Genomic DNA, 20,766 nt, shown 5'->3' with positions numbered 1-20,766 from the left:
AGCTTCATGGGGCTGGCACCATCTCCCAGTCTAATTTTGCCCCCAACCCATTACTAACCCACCAGAGCAAAACTCAGCCCCTCCCCAGGGACTAAACCTTGCTCGCCCCGGGGAGATGCTGCACTGGGAGCAGCATTGCATCGCAGGGACCAACGGGAGCCAGCACATCCCCATCAGGGTATCTCTCCATCACTGTATCTCCAAAAAAATCCCAGCTTTCCAGGCTAGATGGGGCTGGGGCCTGTTAAAGCTTTCCAGCCCCCACCCCCAGGGCTGCTCCAGGAGCTGGAGCCCAGATGGTCTGAACAGATTACTGCAGCCTCCGGGGCTATCCATCCCAGGCACTTTGGCAGGCCTGAATTCCCTCCAAATGACAAAAATAAACAAAATCTCTCAGCATTAAATGCTGGGAAGCCCATGAAAAAGCTGGGTACACAATGAAAACAAATATATGGTTAAATAATCTCTCTGACAGTATTTCTATAAAATGTCTCTCTAAATAACGCCAAGTGAAAGGCTTTCTCCGTCCTGATTAACCTCAGCTGGAGAAGATTGTCTGTATCAAATCATTACCATCAGCTGATTAAAAATGAATTAAACCAAACGGAAAACAATTCCCAAAACATCCTCTCTCCTTTCCAATTCAGGGCCAAAATACAAATAACAATAAACCCTATAATACCCAAGAGCAAATGCAGCCCTAAGTCACCACAGCCTGGGGATGAAGCAGGTGATGGGAACCTGGGATGGGATGGGTTGGGAGGGGCTTGGCCATAGTCACCCCATGGAGTGGTGGCAGGATCAGGTGTAAAGGTCATAAGGGATAAAAGGGATGCTGATACGGATTAATTAAAATAACCCAAATGAGCTACCCAGTCCTTCATCTCTTGAACAGACCTGTTTTCTGAAGGGCTGGAGTCAGCTAAAGTGACTTTTTAACACCTCTCTCTTATTTTTGTTTTATTTTTAGGAGGTCCAGAAGTCCCTCGCGGTCAATGTATCCAAAGGAAAGTGCAAAGTCATGAATCTCAAGTGTCGGTCAGATAAATCCATTCCAATGGGAGTGTGCTCCAGCACTGAAAGCTGACAGGAGATGCTCTCTTTCACGCAGCAAAACCCCATCCCAACATGTTTCCAGAGAAAACATCCCCAGCAGCATCACTAGAGAGGGAAACAGTGGGCAAACCCTGTGTTTGGTACACTGCACAGGCACCTTCCTTCCCCATCCGAGCAAGCTGCAGGGAAAAGCCCCTGAGTAAAGGAAAGGCCTCAAATGTTCCTTCTCCTGCCACTTATTTTTTAGTCCTTTCCATTTTCTTAATTATTTTCTCAATAACTGCATAGCAATTGTTGGCTCCCAGCAGGACCCATCAGCCAAGCTGCTCCAAGGTCCTCTCAACCTTGGGGTTGAACAAGAACCATCCTAAGCTGGAGCAATAAAGGAGAAAGGTCCCAAAATTTTGGGTGTTGGGGGTGCATCCTCCACTGAAGCTGTGCTGGTGACACTTGCTGTGATGTCCCCATGGTCCCCCACATGAGATGGCCAGAGAGTTTCAGGTCTTGGGGTAGGGCTGCTGGCAAAATTCACATTGCCAATGCTTCTTGGACACAAACCCACTGTGTTATGAAAGAGAGTCTAATTACTAGCTCTAATTACAAAGAGGAGTAAATCACCTAGATTATTTTATTTTTTGGCCTTTGCTGAGTGTCTTCAATATAATAAAGAAGAATAATTGACAACCAAAGGGACCTGCCATCCTGACACTTTAACGACAGCCTATTTTGAGACACTAGAACTGCAATTCAGCAGTTCTGGAAGTTGTAAAAACTGTTGTAAAAGCTAATCTCGGCCCGAGCAGTTGTAAAAACTTGTCTGCAATGATGAGGGGAGCACAACTGCTGGGAGTGCCCCAGGGTGCAAGCATCTCTGCTGCTGAGTCCCTGGGAAAAGATGACTGTCCTCTATCCCCATCAGCATCCAACCCTATGGGATGCACAGGGACCCATCAGCTGGGGGGGAGAGTGAAGCATCACCAAGGTGGGCTTTTTCTCCACCCTAGTTCATTTTTAGAGCCATGCCATAAAAAGAGCATTTAATTCTCTTAAGGGGAGGCTTGTTCCTCCATGAGATGTATAGCTGTCAAAAATGCCTACATGTATGGGCAAGATTTTCTGCTTTTTGCTCTGCCTCTCTCCAGCTTTCCAACACCAGGACATCCCTGCATCTTCCCTGCAGTGCCAGTACCCTAAAACCAGCAGAAAACCCCACTATGAGTGTTAATAGGAGCATTGTGCATGCTATGCATGTATGCATATATATTTTGGAGCATCCTTTTGGGGTGCAAGATGATGCAATTAATAGGGCGGCCCTGTCGGGGGCTCATTTAAGAGTCGAGGGAAGGCAGCATCATGTTGGGTTACAGTGCCTGGCTGCTGCTGGGAATTAGCACCGAGATGCCACTCACTTTGTTTTGAATAGCTCCTTTGACTCGGGTCGTAAAATTAATGTCTGAGCAGCTAGCTGGGAAAATAGGAAGCCGTATAAAGTAACTCGGTGTTTGGTGGGGGAATTGAGATGAGCTGCATTTGGGAGATGCTGGGTTTTGATTGTATGTCTTTCCCCTCTGGAGATGCCAAGTGCCCTGGCATGGTGGGTACCACATCCTCATCCCTCTGCTCTGCACCCCCAGGTCTCCCTAACCCCCAGCTCCCCAGTACTGATCTCATCTCGCTGCTTATTTATCCACCTTGCTTTTCTCTCAATTCCCCCAATCCATAGATAAACATATCTAGCCCTCCAGCAACTCAGTCCCTGCTTTATTCACTGTCTTCTTCCCAGCCTCTACCTTGAGCTCGTGGTTAGAGCTTCACCTATTTATATTCTTAACCTTTGCCTCTCTTTCCCCTGTCTCTTTAATCTGTGCATCAATCTTGTTTATGACCCCCATCGCGCTGTTCATCTCAGGTGCATTACTGGCATATTAGATGGCCCCATCTCTGTGCCCTCTTTCCTAAGCCATTCTCAGCTCTAGCTCCTCCACACAGCAAAGCATGGTGGAAGAAGACCCTTTGCTGCAGGAGCATGAGGTGCAGGAGCTCAGCATCCCACCCTGGGGATGCTTCCCCTCTCCGACACAGCTTTTGCCCAATTTTTGGGTTAGGCTTTGCCCTGCATGTGGGCATCAAGAAACCTGCAGCTGGCAAACACACGCAGAGGTATCCAACCTCGTGCATCCCTTCACTGTGGGATGCTTGAGGCCCAGCCACTCCACAGAGAGGACAGCAGGTCTGAGGAGAAAGCTCACATTTCAGTGATGCTATGAGATTGGTACCTGGGGCAGCTTTCCCAAGCTTCCCAGCAGCCAAAATTCAAGTCCAGAGGATCATCAGCTGAACATCCTCAACACATCGCCCTGTTGCTACACCCCGCTGACTGCTCCGGCACCACAGCTCCGTGCCTTTAATCGACCTCCCTATTCTCACCCCATCACTGCATCCCATAAAGTTGCCTCACAGAGTCCAGCATGGCTCTGCCTGTAATTTTTCTGTCTCCTCTCCCTCCCTGGATGGTGGGAATTTTCCTCTTGCTGATTCACACCTCGGTTGCATCATTTTTTTTTTAGAGCTGACGCTGGCCACGCTCACCCCAGGGAAAGGCTAAAACCCCAAGCTGCTGCTTTGGAGACTGGCCCTCTGCCAGCCACGTGCTGCCGACTCAGCCAAAAACCTGCACCTGTGCTGAGCAAACCCAAACCTCTCCCACCATTGGGGTCAAATAAGGGAAATTTTGGGGGTTCATTTTCTCCCTGCTGCCCTATGCCCAACACTGCACTCCCAACCGAGTCCCCATGCTGGGAACAGCACACCTCAAACTTCAAAAAAGGCCTTTTTTAGTATAAAAATCCCTTGACTCTTCCCTCTGAGCCATTAAGGTGGCAATAAAAAGGTCGAAGCCCTGCAGGCATCACCTGCATCCCTGGTGGGATGGAGCCATTTGCAGCCCTGGAAGGGTTTTGGGGAGGAGGACCATCCAGATCCCCCTGCAGGCACCTTTTTGCAGGGGTTCAACAGATGGATTGGGTGTTCACCTCTGCTAATTCCTCCTTGCAATAGTCATCTCTGGGGATTTCCCCCTCCCTTCTGTTTCCTCCCACCTCCCTTCACATCGTGCCTTGGTTGGATCCATTCCCTGCGGAGGGGTCTCTTGCCCAGTGGGACCAGCAGTGACCCAAGGATGCTCAGCCAAATGGAGCATCTCATGCCATGATGGGCACTTTTGATGGGCTTTGCCATTTATTTTCTATCCTGGGAGGCTGTCTTTTATTTTTTTTGCTATTAAAAAGGCTCAACAAGCATTCCACCCAAGCTACCTCCTTCCCAAACCCCATTAATTTCAGCATCCCTGCCAACCCCATTAATTTCAGCATCCCTGCCAACCCCCCTTGCCTAGCAGTAATCTTGCCTCCCACCAGTGAAGCATAGTGGCACTAAGCAAGACCTCGCTGCCCAAGAAGCAATTCCAAGCAATTCCAAGTAATTCCTGCTTGGCAAAGGGATGCACTGACCCTTGCAATCAGCTCAGGAGCGCTGCTGCCCGCTCAGCTCAGGCAGGGTCCCTGCAGGCATCTGGGGAATGTCTCTCTGAATCCCGTATTGCTGAGGAATAACTGATGGGCACCTGGTTCCCCCCAGGATGGGGACGAGGGAGCAGCCTGTGGGCAGACTCCCACTCCTGGGTGGGGAGAGCAGGATGCGGCCCATCCCTGCCTTGCTCTGGGATGGTGGCACATACCTGCAGCTAAAGCCCCTGGCTCGGTGCCCGTGCCTCAGTTTCCCTAAGCAGAATGAAGAATAAACAGAATAAGGAATTCCCTAAATAGACTAAAAAATGAAATTCTTCACTTTGGGACTTTGCCTTCTCGTTTGCTAAAGCAACCGGAGAAACCCATGCAGCTGCCCTGGATAAAACCCTTCCTGGCTGGGGGCTGCTTGTGCACCCCTACAAGTAGAGAGCCCTCATGGGGTGGAATGAGTTTGGAAGGTCTCAGTCACACCAATGTGCTCCCCTGCTGCTCTCCTGCTGGCAAAGACTGCCTGTCCCCCGCCCGCACGCTCAGTCCAGAATGAGAAAACCCCACCGAGCTGCCTGGGGCCAGCACAGCTCTGTGTCCCTGGTGGTCCCCATGGCCATGCTGGAAGACATCTCCCCTTTCCCTCATCATCCTGGTGAGCCCAGAGGATAATTAGTGAGTAACGAGCCCCACAGTCACAAAGTCAGTGTGGCTTTAGCTTTGTCTGCTTTGCTGCTGTGTAAATTACAGGGAAATGGGAATTTTGGCGTTCAGCTGCATCACCATCATTAGAGATAATCAAGAGGCACCCTGACGAGGCTGCGGGGTGCAGGGAGGCAGGCAGGGGAATGGGAATATAGTAATTACTGGGTAATTACAAAGCAACAAGGGGCGATTAAGGCTGCTGGCCTGTGATGTAGCGGGGTGGCACTTGCAGCCGTGGGCTTGGGATACTGCAGGGCACCAGCGTGGCCACCTTGGGGACTGACCGCAGCACGGGGGGATGCGGGCAGCTGCCAGGCTGCCTCCACCCCAACAAACAAGAAGTTAAAGCTTTTCCTGATGTGAGCAGGAGCTATTTACTGGGACCAGTTTTCACTGGAGACAGGGAGCTGGAGATCTGGCTCTGGACTTGTCCCAAGTGCCCTTTTTCATACCAAATACACCAGGGCATAAATGGAAGTTTGTTCCCACCGCCAGCTGCCACCTTTGCATTAAAACATTTGTTTCCAAGTGACCACGAGGGAAAAGGGAAGGGAGGAGAAGGGATGCAGCTCCCTGGAGATGACGGTCAGGGAAGGGCTGGTGGTACCCACATGTGTCACGATTTTGCAGTGCCTCTGCCAGGTTGAGCCCAGGGCTGGGGCAGCTGCAGCTCTGGGAGAGAGAAAATTGCTAAGGGCTTTGCCCTCTGCAAAGCCCTGGAGGTGATGCAGCAAGACAAGAAGCTCCCTTCCTAGGAAAAACCCAGCACTGGCCACGTAATTGGGGTGTCCCATGTGCCGTCACCCATTGAGCCCTAGGGATCCCCACAACTCGGAAGTGGAGCCCAAGCCAGCAATTAACTGCATTTGCACCTTCGATCTTGTTTGGAGCAAGTGCTTTTATCAAGGTCAAGAGGCAGGGAATGTATTTCTGTAGCTGTCTGTAGGATTTGGGAGGAAATCCCCCTCAAAAAGCTGATTTTTCACTCCAATTTAATTCTTAGACTGTTGAGGAGGGCTGGTGCTCCCTCCTGAGTCTGCTCTGGTTCTGGTCTGGAGCATCCCAAAGCATCCCACCTTCAGATGCAGGAACTGTCCCTGGATGGCTGTCAAGAGTCTGGGCACAGCCACGTCAGTGGCTTAGTGGGACTCGAGGAGGATTAGACACCAAGGGGGTTAACAAGAAAGAATAAAAGCTTAGAGGGGATAAAAGCCCCTGGCACACTGGGGCACGAGACAAATACTAATTACCCGGGGTCAGGGAGGCAGTTTCCCTCCGGGAGGGTGATTTATGGGGAGGGTGATTTATGGCCGTGGGTGGGATGCTGCCTCGCTGGAGCCGGGCACGCTGGCAAATTGGTGTGGCTGCAGCCAGCAGCCAGTACTGTTCCCTAGAAGCAAAGACAAGATTTTCCCCAATTTGGGTAGAGAGACGTGGAGGTTCAAAAAGTACGCATAGGTGAAAATAAGTTTGAAGAAAGCATTCCCAGCTTGGCATCAGTTAATGGTTCAATTTATACCCCAAAGAATTAGATCTCTTCTAATTCCCTTGGTGTCCTGTTTAATATGACCCCGAGTGTTGGCATTGACCAGGTAAATGATGAATCCTGCCAGTTTCTGTGGTAGGGCGTTCCCCAAACACTTATTTTAGGAGGAAGGAAACCCACAATGGACTGGATCTCAGCAGCCTCCTCCATGCCCGCTCTGCAGGTGCCATGCACACATCCTCCCCGACAGAAGTGGGCAGGAGAAGTGGGCAGCCCAGATACAGGCAGAGGGATGTGCCGCCTGCCTCTTCTCCCTCTGCCTCCGGGAGCCGATTTGGGGTCCCTCCCACCTTGTCACAGCTGCTGGAGGACAGTCCCGCCAGGTAGGTGGGGTGGACCATGCGCCCCAAAACGACAAGAGGTCTGTCTGCACCAGGTACGGTGGAACCCAGATTCCTGGGGCAGGGGGAATAAATGCCACCGGTGCCAACCCACTGTGCTTGGTGGCCTCATGTCATGCAGCAGCTTATTAAAAATCCATCAGAGGCCAGGCTGCCGCAGGCCATATGCCAAGGCAGAGGAGAGATGTCGGTGCTGGAACCATCTGGACATGGTTTGCGGGGGGGGGGTCCCTCTGCCTGTCCCACCGGTGGTGTGGGTTGGAGCCTTCTCTGGGGTGGCGGCACATGGGGGGTCCACATGGGGCTGTGGCATCACCACCCTGCCTCAAATCCCACTGAATTTGGGAGAAGAGCATTTCGCTGGTGCTGGGCCAGGGCTTGCACATGCAAGGCTCATCATCCATGGACTGCTGAACGGCCTCCTAAATTCCCCCTCCCCACACCCAGACAGGCTGCACAGGACCTGGGTATGAGCGAGCCTGCCAGCAGCACACATACGTGCGGGATGCAGTGACGGCGCACACGTCCCCTCCTCCAGCTGTATTTAAAATCAAGATAATGCCTTATTCTTCTCTGTGGCGTGACTGGCTCCCTCTCTGCTCTGCTTTACCCTGCCTGGGGCAGAGGAGAAGAGGTTTTCTCCCAGCTGAAGGGAGGCACACGCCTTCCCCAGCTCCCAGGTGATGCTCATCGGGATACTCATCCTGCTGTTTGCACAGGACCCAGGTGTGCAATGCCCTGGTGATGTTAGAAATCCATTTTCCTTGGCTAGATCTTGCTCTGCCATGAGCTTCATGGGATCCTGTATGAGGATTTCTCCTCTGGTTACACTGGGACCCGAAGGGGATGTGCAAGGGCAGGACCAAAAGAGCGCTACTCCTACCCGGGAGCCGAAATGTGGACTGAGGCCAGAATATGGATAAGTGAGAGTTCACCTGGGATTTAACAGGTATTTTTAAGACCAGATGTAAAACCCAAGCCCTTGCTATTTACAGTCATTAAATGTCCCCCTGTTCATTCTGCAAAGGGTAGGAACATTAACCTGCTGGCCCAGCCGCCCTCCACTAACTGCATCCCCATCACACAAATTCCCCTGACATTTGAAACTGCTCTTTTTTCCAAACCCTCTGCCTACTCTTGCTTCCCAACCCAACATTTTGAGGCTGGGCATTTGCTTCTTGTCTTTCCTGAGGATCTTATAGCATAAATGATGTTACGGAGGAAGAAGAAAAGACCCGTTATCAAAGCATCAGGCATAAGCACGTCTCCATCACGAAGAGATTAATTTTTGCTCCAATTAACACCCTAAAACTGCAGGAAGAAGCCATCCATCGGGCAGCAAGAGGCAGGCGGGCAGAGCATCACCCTTGCCAGGGCTCACCGCTGCCTCTTCTGCCTTCGCCACCTCTCCTGCCAGCTCCTATTTCCATGGAAACCTGCCCTCCTCGCTCCTTCCCCTGCCTGCACTCCCGCTAATTTAAGGAAACCAGTTGCTTTCTGCTCCCGGAGGAGTTGCCTGGACCAGCTGGAGACATCCCACTGGGGCAGACAGCGATGCCCCCCTGCCCGCCGGTGCCTGGCAGCCTCTGCCCACTAATAAAGCTCAGGGAGGGTGGGTGCATACCCTTATTTCTGCTCTGTGGCAGCTTGGGCAGGGAAAGGCAGGATCCCTCCTTATCTCTGTCCCTTTCATCTCTTCTCTCTCCTGGTCCTTCCCGTGGCTGCCTTCCTCCTCTCCCAACCCTCCTTATCTCTCCTCCCCCTGTCCCTCTCACCAGCTTTGTTTACATCAGTAAAACACTTGTCCAGGTCAAACATGGTTTCCTGATAAACACATTTCCATTGATTGCTGGAAAGAAAAATCCTCCAGAGCAGCAGATTCTTTGCTCTGGGGATCAATAATGCCTCAAGATCCATCCTATATCTTGCCCCCAGCCCTCCAGCCTGGTAAGGAGGATGTGTTTTGGGGACCCCCGTAGAGTGGAGGCAGGAGAGACCCCCTCCTGCAGGTATGTGATCTAAGATAAGACACCCAAAGCAGATGATATATGATATAATGCACCTATAAATCCACCTGGGAGACTGAGAACAGGGCTGCAAGGGCTGACCCCTTCCGTGCTGCACCCACGGGTGACAAACCACCTCCAGCTGCTTCCCCAGGCAAGGGCCCCAATGCATTGGCACCTGCACCCATGTCCATGCACGCAAGCCATCGCATCCTGCTCCTCTTCCCTGGGCTTGCCCAAGCATTCCCATTTAATGTTGAAATCAGGGATGCTCAGGCACTGCCAGAGCTCCTCCACCGAGCCCCATGGATGGGGATGGCAGGTGAAGCACCACTGTGCAGCACCGTGCAGTGGTTGGAGTCCTGCAGGCTGCTAATGCACTTGTGGTGGGGAAGCTTATGCATTGCTACAACAAGTGATTTAGCCATAAAGCTGCAATCGATAAAGAGAAATTTAAAGAGATTAAGCTTTCTGCCTCTGCTGCCAACGAGATGCTCCCCATTGGGGTCTTCCCTCCCGGACAGGATCAGCTGCTGCAGGACCTCATGGGTGAGATGTGTGGCTGTGGGTACCCACCAAAACCCCCCAGGTACCAGCAGGGTTCACTCAAGAGGCTTTTTTTAGACTAAAAATGCTGAACGACACATAATCTACTGTGCCAAATGATGCTTCACCCACCCATCCGATCAGTGGTTCGCCTCTCTACAGCACACACAGGGTGATGCTGGGAAGCATCACAGCCCAGTAAGCCTCACCATTTGGTGTGGGGAGAAAACAAATTAAATTATGATAATAAATAATGATAAATAATTAATAAATACATAAAAATGATAAATAATAATTTGGGCTAGGAAGAAACCAGCCCAAGTGCTTTGTATGGCCCCTGTAAACCACTGGAGCCCTGACCCGAGGGAGCCAGCCAGGCGCTGTGTGGCAGAGCATAAGGAGCTGTAATGAATTCAGAGTTTCCACCAGGCTTTAATAAAGTCCTTCTGCAGAGGCTATTAAGGGAACTAAGACGAGAGGTGAAAGTTTGTTATGGATCAGAAGTGGTCTAGAAGACCGAGAAAAAGATAAAAGAACCGAGCAGTGATGAAAGCATCTGATGAGGTGGGAAGCCTGGGACATCTACTATGGGGCATGTGCCCCACAGAGGAGGCTGGACCGCTGCGGGGGCTGCAGGTGGATACGCTGTGCCCATCCTCAGGAGCTGGCTAGGTTTTAAAGCAGAAGCTAAACCTCATTCATCCCCGGTGTGGGCGTTCATTCAAAACGAAAGCTGCCTTTGATGCTGAAGATGCTGATGCCATCTCCCTCCTGACAGCATCTAGCCTGCGCATTAACAACACAGCCCTTAAACCCCCTCCCCCCCCCACCAAAAAGGCTGGGTTTATCCCAGCTAAGCCTTACTGACGCTGCCAGGCACCCCGCTGGTCAGAGCCCGTGTACCACAGCTCCATCACGGATTTTCATCTAGCTCCATCCCGCTTTTCAACCCTCATTGGCTTGGGGGGGGTGCTGTGGAGGTGCCATGGGGACAGCCCTGCCTCTTCTTGGGGCACCAGCTTTGGGTCTACCCCTTGCTGGGAGGGAGAGGATGACCTTTCCCAAAGACAAAACAAGCCCCTGGGGTATCCAGGAATTGAGGGGGGGGGGGGTTACACCCCACCTGGCGCCCACAATCCCACCCAGCTTCACACCTCTGAGCCCCTGGTGTGAGGGCTGCAACCCCCCAGTGCCTCTGAACCCCTGCCCTGCTGGGATGGATTTTTTTTAATTGGATTGTGACAAACATTTAATACCTAATAGAGCTCACACCAGCACAGTTAATTAAGAAGGTGACTAATCCAATTCACTCGTGGGAGCACAGGAAGAGAGGAGCAGGAGGGAGCCTGCGTGTGTGGGGGGGCAATGGTGGGGAGGGCACATGAAATGGGGAAAAATCAGCTCAGCTGCTATCACCCTTCATTTCATTTTGTGTGCGCACAATAAATGATGAAGAAGGACTTTTCTCCCCTGTTTTCTCTTCCTCTTGTAAGCGCCGGAGCCGCTGGGTAAATGCTGAGCTGTCGCAGGCTCTGTGTGAGCATCACTGGGGTACCAGCCCAGGGGAGGGTGGAAATTCATGGCAGGTCAGATGCTGGCACCTGAAGGCTGCTTGGGGCTTGGCCGTAGAGATACCCATAGCCCAAATCTTGCTCTTTATTTCAAAACACCCCCCAGCTGGTTTTCCAGCTCTGGATGGGATGCCGAGACCCGGACACCCCAGAGCATCCCCCTCCTCACAGGACCCCCCTGCAGGGCCGGTCCCAGGCACGTCGGGCTGGCAGAGCCAGCTGTGGCAACATCTGTATGCCACTCACTCCCTGTCCCCCCGGAGTTGATAAATAAAACAAGTGGAGTTATTTTGGCCCCGGGGACAGGGTTGTCTCCCAGAGCACAGAGCTGCTCTTTCTCCGTCTCTCCGTGGCGCTGGAGTTCATTGTTATTCCCCAGTGGAGAACAGGACGTGGATTGAGCCGAGGTCCCCATCTGCAGCAGAGAGCCGGAGAGAGACTCTCTTCATATTAGCGCCTAACAGCATCAATAGCGCTTTTAAATGAAGCCCCAGGGGGAAACAAAAGGCCGGAGCAGGGAAGAGCGTGCGGTCGAAGCCGGGGAGGGATGGGGGGGACAGGGACAGAGCCAGGGGAGGAGGGGGGGGAGCAGGATGAGCTGGAGAGGAAGACAAGGGGGGAAAACAGAAATGAAGCAGCTCCCTATAAACCATGTTTCCTACTGAAAACAGGGCAGCTGGAAGACCTTAGGATGCAGGCGGCAGTGCCACGAGGGCTGGGTACCAGGGATGCTGGTAATGTCACCTGCCTCCAGCCCAGCCATTGCCCATTGCCACCTGCCCAGCAGGGAAGCACCCTGCACGTTAATCAGTGTCCCACTGCAATTAGTCTTCACCATGCAAGGCTAGTGAAAGGAGATACCTCTTTAGCAAAATGACAAGTGGATGGGGAAAAACTGGGGAGGACAAAAAAAACCCCAAAACCCAGAGGAAAACCAAACAACCTCTGCTGGGGTATGCTGCCAGCCTAGGGCCAGCAGCACCCACGGGCAGCACTAAAAGCACCTGCTGGGACCCCATCAGTCATCCTGGGGTGCATGGGGCAATGGATGCACATCAGCCAGACATGGGGAGGAGACGATGACGGCATGGGGTAATTAATGAGGAATTACATGGAGGGTCATCCCTCCTGCGGCCAGGAGTGAAGAGTCCCCCGGGGTGCTCCTGCATCGTCTCCCTTGCAGGAAATAATTACTTAAGTTAAAATTATTTACTAAATGAGGCGATTCTCAGCATGCTATCTTGGAGCCGTTTGCCCGGTTTACTTTGTTACTAGTGCTACATAATAAATTAACTGTGTAATTAAAGATAAGTTTAATGCTGATGCTTTGCAGAGGGATTTTCTTTTAAGTCTCCGTGCAAGTATAAGCATCTCTTCTAAAAACACACACACGTGAGTGTTGTGCGAGGAGGGGCCGAACCCTGCGCCGTGGCCATGGGCAGAGACAGGCAGGGCCAGGCAGGGCACCAATCCCCCATGACAAACATCAGGTCCCTTTAGTGCCAGCATGTCCTCTTGGGGAGCTCCCCCAAGGGACAACGACCAGATCGAACCAAATCAATCTGCGTTTTAATTACTGGCCGTGCTCTCACTGCGGGGATGCTGAGCCGTCTGCAGTGTGAGCTCAGCCGCCAGCAGCCAAAATCGCCTCCAGTGGAGCTCCCTGCTTGTCCCCCACGTTATTTAGCAGGGATGTGGATGGGGTCCATCAACAGGACCTATTCCCGGCCACGGTGCTTGGCAAGGTGAGGCTGCAAAACCCTGCAGGTATTAGAGGACTCATCCACCAAAAAAATAAGGAAAATTAAAAATGCACTTTAGGAATCCACATTTTCAGCGATTTCTGCTGACTTAACATGATTTCAGCCAAAACGAAGGAAGCCAGCGGGGAAATGGCTCGAGAGCTTCACCAGGAATCGTTTCTCTGTTGGAGATGATGCTCTAGGACTGCAATGGCGGGACTTGAGCCCCAAGGGTGGGGACCACGAGGGTCTGCGTGACCCAGGGTACACTCTGCTCCCCTTGCTTGCTCACCCACCCTGCACCCACCACCCCACTCCACCACAGTAGAGGCAGGGCTCGGTGCAGGCAGGGCTCAGGGGTCACCTCCCCTGCTAGCGATGAGCTTGGAAAGCCAAAGCCCAGCCTTTCCCCATGCTGGCTGTTGGTGGGGGCAGCCATCGCCGAGCGCCTGCCTGTGCCCGCTGGCAGCCCGGCACGGTCCAAACACATCAGTATCGATTCAGCAATCAATTTTCAAATCCCAGGCAGCCAGGCCAAGGAAGAGTAATTACGCCAGCCAGCCGTGTGCTCCAGCTAATGCGAACAGAGCAGCTTTCCCTTGGGACATTGCCTCGCATCCCATGATGAAGGGCTCTGAAACAGAAAGTGGTGCCGGGTGGGCAGAGTTAAGGCTGTTTACCTTCCTCCAGCGAGGATATTTGTACTTTGGAGGGAGAACCAGCACCCACTGGAGCATCTCTGCTCCCCAGGCACCTCTCCAACCCCATCCACCATCCCCAGCCCTGCACGATCCCAAGCGGGATCTTCTCCCCAAACAAGTAAGAGGAAGAGGAGGGAGCGGCCCTGGGGATGAAGGACAGGAAGCTGAAATAACTTCTCCCTCCCATGGTGCCTCTTGTGAGCAGAGGAGAAGGAGAGAGAGACAACCCCTCGCCTCCGCCAACCCCATCTCCTGGAAGACAGCCATTACCAAAGGGCATTTCTACACATGTAGTAGTTACATGCACTTCATTTCCCCGAAGCATGGGTGATTTTGAGATCTCCTTCAAAAGGAGAAGGAGTTCCAGCTGGGCCAAGGGAAGCAAGGTGGGTTGGCAACATCCCACACCCACACAGATACCAATAAAACACCCTTGAATAATTCCTCTAATGATGACCCACACAACCACATGCTATCAGGAGGCTTCAAATCTTTTCCCATGGTGGCTTGCTGTGGAGGACAAGCGCTGGGGCTCTGCCTGCCCTGGGAAAAGAGATGGGGAGCAGAAATACCTGCCAAAAAGCCCTTATTTAGCAAAAAAACCAAGAGAGGGGCAGGAAGAAGGCCCTAGGTGGTAGGTGGGATGGGTCCTAGCTTGTCCTGGGACACACTGCCCCCAAACCCCAAGAGCTTTTAGAAGAAAAATATTCAGATGAAGAACTCGGCTTGCCAGATCTCCTAGAGACAAGGACCTCAGTGAGCCCATACCACCTCTGCTGTCCTTTTTGCTGAGGGTTTGGAGGGGACCCGGACCCCTTCCTACACCCAGTCACCCCAGGGAGCATGGGGGGAGAATTTAGCATCCCTGGGATTTCCACCCCACCGGCAAATCTGGCAGCAACTAGCCATGGGGGTATCAAACCCCCTACCTGTGAGGGTGTCCAACATGGGGAGGAGGGGAGGGGATGTGTGACATCCCACAGCTGTGACACCTCCACCCGCCCCATGTTTTCCCAGCCTCCACCGACTCGGATGCTTACGTGCCGGCTTATTAAAAGCATGTTTTACTGAAGGCGTCTGGTTGAAGCCAGGAGACACCAGCAAGGCAGCTGCCTACATCTCGCCAGTGCTGCTGCCCCATGGATGCTTTACTGGGGAGAAATGTGCTGTCTTATGGAAATAAAAGGCTTTGACATTGCAAAGCATCAAGGAAAATAGAGGGGGAAAAAAACCACAAACAATTACCTGGGGCTCATCAAGGAGCTGCCGGGAGAGATTGCGACGGGTAATTATAAAGGGAAAATAAAATCAAGCTCCCAGATGAGGATGACAAGCTGGGGGGACTGGGAAGGCACAGGAGAAGAGGGGGTCCTGGCAGCCTGTGGGTGGGAAGTTGACACTGAGATTTTGGCGAGCAAGGATGTTCCTTTGAACGTTAATTTGGTTGGAAAACTCCCGAAGCAAGTCCCAAGGCCAAGAGGCGGGTGGGGACGTGATGTCTCAACAGGCAGCACCGAGCCAGCTGCTGGCTCCAGCTGCCTGTCCCTGGGCTGGATCAGTCCAACTACTCCAAACTTTGGGGCTATTTCAGGGAATATCATCACCAATTAATTAGTGCAGGGATGCTGCTGTCCCAGAGGGAAGGGGTTTGCTTGCCCATGCTCCGACCCCTTCCTTTGGCCAGGGAATAGCAGGGAGAGGCCCTTTCAATCCCCATGAAACCCAGTTGAAGCAGCATCCCTCGAGGGCTGCAGGAGTGGAGGCAGCCCACGGGGACAATCTTTAATTAAAGGTCAGCTGAAATGGTGCTGGGCACCCCGCGATTTGTTTCAGGCACATTGGTAAGGAAGGCTTGACCTGCCTTGCAAGACATGTGAGAGAGTGCTGGGGGGAAAAAGATCCCCTCCAGAACAAAGGGATGGCCAAAAGGCACCTGCCGAACCTGCCCCATATTTTCTATTTTATTTTTTTAATTCCCTATCCTTATCTTTTCTTATTTCCTTATTTTATTTCTTGCACAGTGAGGGTGACACCAGGCTGAGAGCAGTGATGTGGGTTAGGGGAGACCGGGAACAAATCATGCTGTCAAACAGGTCCCATAGAGGCCTTGAGCTTCAAGCACATAATGCCATCAAATTTAGCAGCCACCTCCCAGTAACTTCTGCCAGCAAACTGGGCACAGGTTAGAGACCAGTTCCCAAGAGCTGGGAGGATCCAAGAGGTCCCAGGCTTTGCCCTCGCTGGGATTTTAACACTGGCCTGGCCATAGGATGCTGCTCCCCTGGCTGGGACCACCCTATGGGGAGAAGCAGCATCTAACAACATTGACATTTTGTTTCTCATTACAAGCGCAATTAAAAGAAGAGAGGATTACAGGCGATGGCCGCATCGTGTCCCCGTCCCTTGGCTGCCGCGCGCTGCCTTTCTCTCTTCTGCCTGGGCAGTTCCATCAATGGATCGACTTCTTCCCCCGCCTAATTTATGGCTCCTTTATGTTTGTTTATATAATATGGTTAAATATCTACTTTACACCCTGCATGCTTGTACTTGCTAATTAGCATTTTTCTCGGCATTTATTGCATTTGCTATGCACTCCGGCAAGATGAACAGGAGCAGGGAGAGGGCTGGGAGCCCCACAGACACCCTGCGCCCAGGGCAGGAGCCGCAGCCCCCAGCCCACCCCAGCCCAGCAGGTTTGGGTGCCCATCCTCCCCAAGCTGCGGATGAAGCTGTTGGCAGCCAGAGCTGTGGCTGTGTCAGGGAAGAGCTCCTGTAGGATTTATTTCTGCCTCCTAACACAGTCCTTGAGCTGCTTTAAGGGGGACTGGGGAGCCTGGAGCATCACTGTCAGGGGAACAGCATGACATCTGTGGGTCCCCCCCTCCATGGCTGCTGCCCTGCAGTGACAAATTATCCCTGCAGCCTTCTGTCCTCACCTTGTTGATGCTCAAAGCCACCTGCTGAGTGCCTCCGAGTGGGTTTGGGGTGCAGGGCAGTGCAGGGAGTTCTCCAGGTGGGGGTGGTTTGAGCCCCCCTGTATGCCACAAGCAGCCCTGCAGACACGGGGAGCCCAGTCTGTCCCTGCCCACAGAACTGCCTCCACTCGCCAGGAGTTGAGCCCAGAGGAAACCCCAACTTCAGCCCAAACCAGACCTTCTCCTCAGCCTTGGTTTGCCAGGATTTACAGTGAAATCCACCCCCCCCCGCCCCAGCACCAGCATGACGAGCCCTGGCAACCAGCACTGTATCTTCCAGTCCTGGCAGTATGGATCTACATACAGTTCCATACCACCCCAGGACCCAACTCTGCCCCATGGCCCTAGTAGAAGCCCAGCCCCCAAAGAGTCACCACTTCTTGCTGCCCAGGTACCCCGGGGGGGGGCCCTGCTCCTCCCAGCCCCTCTCTCCCACCAAGCCAGCCTGCCCAGCATCCTGGCCTGGGGGTTCACACCCCATCGCTGTGAGCACAGACCTGAGAGTCAGATAAACAGCCAGGCTCATGCTCCACCAAAGGTGCAGGAAAACCTTCCTCTGACTCCTCTGCCTGCCTGCCCAGCCTCCTTCTCCTGCCCGTTCCCTGTGCTGCAGTTTCCCTGCCTGCAGACATGTGTCCCACGGGGGTGTGATGGGGGGGGGGCAGCCACAGGGATGTGGCCAGCAGAAAGCAACCCCCCCAAATCTGGCCCTTCCTTGAGACCCCAATGCCACTGCAGGAGGGGATGTCTAGGCTCAGGTGACACAGGGAGAGAAGAGCTTACAGCAGTGAGGTGCTCCCCATTTCTAGCCAGGAGCGCAGTATACAGGGATGCTTCTTTCCCTTAGGCTCCGCAGTGCCTTGGCGAACCCCTTGCCTCTCCAGGATGCACCCCCCCCCCCCCCCCCCCCCAGCTCATCCTCCTCCTCCTCTCCGGATGGATGGATTCTGCCAGAAGCTGTAACAGGTAACTGCTAACGAAGGATGCCTCATTAACATGTGTCTCAGAAACACCCTCATGTCCCTTCTTCCTCCAGATGCTGGGCCACCCCTCTGCTCAGCGGTGACCTGGCCAAAAGAGTGCTCTACTCCCTGGCTTTACAAGTTGCAGCTCAGCACAGGCTCAGGGAGCATCCTTCAGTCCAAAGCCCTCAAATGGCCCCTTCCAGGGGTCAGCTCTCCTAAAAAAAAGGTACCGTCGCTGCCCACAAGGTATTCTTGAGCAGGCAGGAAAGGAGGCAAAAATCACATTCAAACTTTGGCAAATGGAAGCAGAAAGCTGGGGTTAAGGCTCAGCAGAGAGCATGGGTGGTTTTCGTGTCCACCAGCAGCATCTACGGGCAGACGGCAGCCGTGTGCGGGAGGGAAAGGCTGCGCAGTGTTCTTTCCACCCCGCCTGGAGTTAGGGATGCTGCTTCCCCCGCGGCTGCCGGCACGGCCCTGCGGGGCATCGGGCTGCGCTCAGCCCTTGGCAGGGGGGAGCCGCGGGCAGGAGGAGGGAGGGAGCGGGGTGAGAAGGAGAGATGAAGCATGGGCTTGACGGGGAGAGGGTGTGAATGAGCCCCCCCCCCCCCCCCAGCACTGCCTGCGAGTATGCAGCAAGAAACCTCCTCCCCTTCCCGAACTGTCTCCTCTCTCCGTATGACGCAGGTGCCAAGAGCCAAATTTCTTTAACCTCATTCCAGCAACAAAAGGAACTTGCAGAAAGTGCAGGCAGCCTTTGCCCCCCCCCCCGCCAAACAACAGCCCCCCTTCCCCCGCACAACCCCCCATGGCTGGGCCGGGGAGACGCCGTACCGCGGCGGGGGAACCGCGGGTCCCTTCCCACGGCCGCTTCCCTCCGCGCCCAACTCCGCGCCTCGCTGCCCGGCCGCGGGGGTGGAGGGCTGGGGGGGGACACACGGACACATACAGAGCACAGACGGCCGGGGGCCAGGGCGCGGCCGCCCGCGGGCTGGGGATGCGCGGAGAAGCGGAGCGCGGAGCCCGGAGCGCGGAGCTCGGAGCGCGGCTGCCGGCGGAGCGCGGAGCCGTAGAGCGCGGAGCCCGGAGCGCGGAGCCCGGAGCGCGGCTGCCGGCGGAGCGCGGAGCCGTGGAGCGCGGAGCCCGGAGCGCGGAGCCGCGGAGCCCGGAACGCGGAGCGCGGACTGCGGAGCGCGGAGCTCGGAGCTCGAACCGCGGAGCGCGGAGCCCGAACCGCGGAGCTCGGAGCGCGGCCGCCCGCGGAGCGCGGAGCGCGGAGCTGTCCGCGGTGCTGAGGACACTCACCGGGCCGGGCCGGGCCGGGCCGGCGCCTCCTGCCGCCGCCGGGAGGAAAGTGGGGCGGCCCCGCTCCGGCGGGGTCCCCGGGCTCGGCCTGGCGCCCTGCCTGGCGCCGGCAGCCCCGCTGGCTGCTGCGGCGGAGAGCAGCGACCCCGGCACTGCCTCGTTGCCGCTCCCTCCCCTGCTTAAATTTCAACAGCTTGGGTTTTTTTTTTTTTGTGTGTGTGTGTGTGTGTTGTTTTTTTTTTCCCTTGTTTTTTTTTTTCCTTTTTTTTTTTTTTTCCCCCTTGCTCTCCCCTCCGCTCCCGCCGCTCCCCGCTCCGGGCTCTCCCGGCACGCAGCCACCTAGCGGGCAGAGGCGGGAGGAAAATCCCACCCGCAAACCCAGGCGGCACCGCCGCATCGCCTCCACACCCCCCCCGCCGGCCCTGCCCGCGGGTTCGTCCCCCCCCAGCCCCGCCGCCGCCACGCACCTCTCGCCGCCGGGTGTCAGCTCCCGAAGGAGAGAAGCGACTGGAAAAGAAAGGGGGGAAGGAGGGGGTCCACGCAACAAAATGGGATACAAGAAAAAGTGAAAGCCAACTGAGCTCGGCCTCAGCCTGACAGGGCTGTGAATGCAAACCGGCATGGCCACACAAATGGTCAGAGGGCTGGGATAGCTCTGCTGTGGGGACAGGCTGAGAGAGTTGGGGTCATTCAGCCTGGTGAAGAGAAGGCTCTGGGGAGACCTTATAGCAGCCTTTCAGTACTTAAAGGGGGCCTACGAGAAAGATGGGGACAAACATTTTAGCAGGGCCTGTTGCGATAGGACAAGAGGTAATGGTTTTAAACTAAAGGAGAGAAGATTTAGGTTAGATACAAGGAAGAAATTTTTTACAATTAGGGTGGTGAAACACTGGCACAGGTTGCCCAGAGAGGTTGTAGATGCCTCATCCCTGGCAACATTCAAGGTCAGGCTGGACAGGGCTCTGAGCAACCTGATGTAGTTGAAGATGTCCCTGCTCATGGCCAGCGGCTTGGACTAGATGACCTTGGTCCCCTTCAACCCAAACCGTTCTGTGATTCTATAACCCCACACAACGAAGTTTGGGTCTTGCCCTTCCCTCCAAAGGTTAATTAACAGTCCAGTGGTCTGGGGGCAATTTCCTACCCAGCTGGGAGGTTGGGATATGCAATCGCAGATCACTGTCTGGACAAGGGAACAGAGCTGCCTGGGGAGAAGAGGGCAGCAGCCTCAGCCCCAACTGGGGGGCTGAGGACCCTCCTCACTCTGGTCCCTCTTAGAGGGTCACACCCAGCTCCCTTTCCAAGCAGGATGGAGAAAGAGAGCCACGTTGGCATTATACATTGCCTCCAACCAGCCGTCAGACCTTGGGGAAGTGGAAGGATAAAAGGTCAAGCTGGTAGTAGGTATTTTTACACCCATCCTTACTTAAGTTGGTTAAAAAGACCTGAGTTCAGCACTCCCCACTGTTTCTCTATGGCCAGAGACTGGCCTCACCAAGAACATGAGAAACAAGCCTCCGTCCCCAGTGGTCGCTGCCTCAAATACAGTCAGGAGAAATTTTCAATCGAATTCTCTCCTTGCAGGTTGAAAGCCACTGAAGCCTTTTGTGAATTCCTGACAAATTCACCCAATTACCATCCCTCAGCCAAAATAATGCAGGAAAGATGCCGAAGAAGCTGTAATGTTATATTTTAACATATTTGGAGTGCTCTAATTCCTTTCAATATCAGAACCTACCTGAATATTCAAAGTAATAAGCCTCCAAAACTTTTTTACTCAATGATGAGTAGCATT

The 20,766-nt window shown here is 54.0% G+C and overlaps 1 protein-coding gene across 4 annotated transcripts in view; it reads right to left on the bottom strand.

Annotated features, from left to right (window-relative positions):
- The window catches only part of TNR (tenascin R), an 81,202-nt gene extending 62,015 nt beyond the window's left edge, over positions 1–19,187 (bottom strand). For 3 of the 4 annotated variants that reach the window (XM_030033095.2, XM_030033098.2, XM_030033099.2), the window contains exon 1: positions 18,972–19,186. The gene's annotated coding sequence lies outside the window, so the exon portion shown is untranslated. Of the gene's footprint in view, positions 1–18,971 lie in introns of all 4 variants that reach the window. The other variant, XM_030033097.2, reaches the window with a different exon arrangement.
- Between the last annotated feature and the right edge of the window lie 1,579 nt (positions 19,188–20,766).

This window comes from Aquila chrysaetos, chromosome 12 (genome assembly GCF_900496995.4).
Source record: "Aquila chrysaetos chrysaetos chromosome 12, bAquChr1.4, whole genome shotgun sequence".
In the NCBI taxonomy this organism is placed as follows: domain Eukaryota; kingdom Metazoa; phylum Chordata; class Aves; order Accipitriformes; family Accipitridae; genus Aquila; species Aquila chrysaetos.
Note: the sequence above shows the minus strand (reverse complement) of the source record. Positions and strands in the feature narration are given on the sequence as shown.